This window comes from Frieseomelitta varia, unplaced genomic scaffold (assembly GCF_011392965.1).
Source record: "Frieseomelitta varia isolate USP_RPSP 00005682 unplaced genomic scaffold, Fvar_1.2 scaffold_606, whole genome shotgun sequence".
NCBI lineage: Eukaryota > Metazoa > Arthropoda > Insecta > Hymenoptera > Apidae > Frieseomelitta > Frieseomelitta varia.
Window position 1 is genome coordinate 31,731 of NW_025110375.1, and position 3,287 is coordinate 35,017.

At 29.4% G+C, this 3,287-nt stretch overlaps 1 long non-coding RNA gene across 1 annotated transcript in view; it reads right to left on the reverse strand.

The window, feature by feature from the left end:
• The window catches only part of LOC122534504, a 35,020-nt gene that overhangs the window by 31,089 nt on the left and 644 nt on the right, over window positions 1–3,287 (reverse strand). The gene's annotated exons all lie outside the window — the stretch shown is intronic.

A 3,287-nucleotide genomic window follows, 5' to 3' on the forward strand; every position in this document is an offset into this window, starting at 1 on the left:
ATACTATAAATTAAAAAAAAAAAAAAAAAGAATTAACGCGTCGTTGAAAATTCCTCAAAACTGCACAAAATTCACTTTACCTTTGGTCTGTTCAGCTTTTAATTTTAATTCTTCGATCTTTCGATTTCTTGATACCATTTAAAAACTAACGCGTTTAATTTAATTTGTTCCTTCGATGAAAAATCGAGAATATTGCGACTGTTAGTGAATGTTGATGACGCTGAGAGCTCGATAAAAATCTGCATCAAAATTTGACGGATCTAAAAAAGTCAAAATTTCTATATGCTATGACAATTTATATTTAATTACGTGACGTAGAAACATCCCAGAATAAAATGAGCGATGAAAATCGAGACTTTCAAGTTTCAAAGCGAGTCGAAAATTGTTTAATTTGTACGATCTTTTTTTCTTTTCACAGAATTTTTTTTTTATAATTATAGTTATAGAATTATAATTATTTTCTTTTTCTACAGTTTACAAACACTTAATGCCCCAGATTAAATAAACTAGATTAACTAAAGTAGTATTTAATTTGAAATTTGAAGACTCCCCGAAACAAAGATAATTCAACGAACGTTTTGAATAATTCAGAACGAAAATGTTACGAATTCCCTGAATTTTCGCGTTGCAAAATTCAACAAAACAAAAAACAAAAGAGAGTCTTAAATTGACACAAGGGACGAACGAGGGCCGATCAAATATTTATTGGCCGATTCCAGTTGAATCAGGCCGGACTAATTCGATCGACAGAGAGAAAGCAAGTCGACGAGACAAAGATCAGAATGGAACAATGAGAAACTAGGATGCCCGGTGTTCGTTGACAGGAAAGAGGGTGAGTTCCGTGGCAATGGGAATGGAGGATAACGGCGTGTCAGCCACAGACAAGAATATCCTGGTGGCCGTGACAATTTTAACGACGAAAAGAAGAGGATCCCGCCGATGGGATTGCTGTCGCTGCATTTCGAGAATTTTCCCTCGGAAATCCATCCGTATTCGTGTCCCTTCGATTCAGTCCGATGTTTATTGATTTCAGCATCCTCGAAGAGACATCGACCCACCCTATTATTTCCACACCTACGATTCGTCGTAATAATTCAACGAAAATATTCTCTTCTCGAACTATCTCTTCTCGTTCTAGATTTCAACTCTGTTTGTTTCTTTTCTTTTCTTTTCTTTTCTTTTTTTTTTTTTTTCTTGATTTTCCATCAATCTTGACGCGTTTCTCTCACGTTTCAATTCAAGTTTGTCGACTCGCTTCTGAATAATTTAATTTCGAAGCATTCGTGGATTTCAATTTAATCTCGAAGCGTTTCTTTCGTTCTAGATTTCAATTTATATTTTAATTTTCGTTGATTTTTAGCCAATTTATCGATTTTATTGATCTTTAATCGATTTATCGATTTTATTGATTTTTAATCGATTTATCGATTTTATTGATTTTTAGTCAATTTATCGATTTTATTGATTTTTAGTTAATTCCAATCTGAAGTATTGAGAGAAGTAGCCTAGTATCTTAAGATTTTAATTGTACTCTTTATTTCAGTTTTCAATTTCATTTTCTTTTCTATTTTCAATTTCCATAATCTAATCTTGAAACATTTCTTTTAGATTTCAATTTCACTTTTCGACGTTTAATTAAATCTTTGATCAATCTAAATATTTCCTTCAAACGTGAATACTGTACACAGGTGGCAAATACCAGTTTCATAGAATTCCGAAATGACTCCGCAAGTATCCTAATTTTGAATTAATAGTTGCATTATGTATAATTTACAAATTAATAACTATTTAAACGGATTTATATTATTTAAACTGTTTAAACTATTAAATTAGAAATTAATAAAACTATTAACTAACACTCTCTCTCTCTCTCTCTCTCTCTCTCTCTCTCTCTCTCTCTCTCTCTCTCTCTCTCTCTCTCTCTCTCTCCCTCCCTCTTTCTCTTGCGACGAAGAAGATGATGAAATCGCGTAATCGAATGCCGAATAATCCGTTTATCTGAAAACTGACGATTGGAAGAGGGAAAGTTACGTATTCCCCCTCTTCAGCCCTAGTTTAGTCTCTTCAACGACGATTCGTACGGATTCATCGTACGGCGCGATATCTGCTTCGATCTCTTCGTAAAAACCGCGGATTTCAACGTCACTCTTTGCATTTTCCAACACTACCGACAAGAAATCTTAGGACAATTATCGTATTTGTATGTATAATAAATAACGGCACGGTAAATATAAAATACTGATGAATTATAATACAACAAATGTTTAAATATTTACAATGTAAATTGCGTGATATAAAAGTGTAAATTATATGCATAATGTGCAATATATAACATGAATTGTTGTATCAGTAAAATAATTCTTACTAGAATAAAATTCATAATTTTACTTTATTATATATTTCTCTTTTTCAACATTTGAAAGAAATAACATTTACTTGAAACGAAACAATAGTGATTTTCAATTCTGTGGTCTGATTAATTATCTTCGAATTTGGAATTTTTCTAACACAGCATTCTATTAATTATTTTGGTATTTGGAATCTTTCTGGCACAATGTTCTATTTAAGAGATTTAAGTTTGATGATTTAAATTCAAATAACTTCTATTTTAATAGGAGGAATCTTAAATAATTGTATGATTTAATATACGAATCTCAAATAGGTACTTTAAATATTCGTCACTCAAATATACTTTAATATTCGTCAATATCTGATAATTCTTATTTTAATATGAAACTTAAAATCGACAAATGCCTTTTATTTGCGATAAACTTATATTTTAACACATAAATCCTAAATTCAGTTTCATTTTAATAATACGTCAAAGCTAATAATTCTTGTTTCAATTCATGAAACTCAAGTTATTTTCATTTGAAATAATTTCTATTTTACGGTACGAAATTTAAATCATCTTCATTTGAAATAATTTCTATTTCAGTGCACGAAAGATTTTCATTTATTTAAAGTGATTTCTGCTTCGAACAGCTTCCACTTCAAAGTCTCAGATATACTTGAATAATTTTTATTTTATATAATATTTATGTTGTACAGTATTATATTTGTATAATAATTATATTATACAGTACTACATTTGTATAATAATTATATTATACAGTACTATATTTGTCTAATATTTATATTATACAGTACTACATTTGTATAATAATTATATTATACAGTACTATATTTGTTTAATATTTATATTATACAGTACTATATTTGTCTAATATTTATATTATACAGTACTATATTTGTCTAATATTTATATTATACAGTACTATATTTGT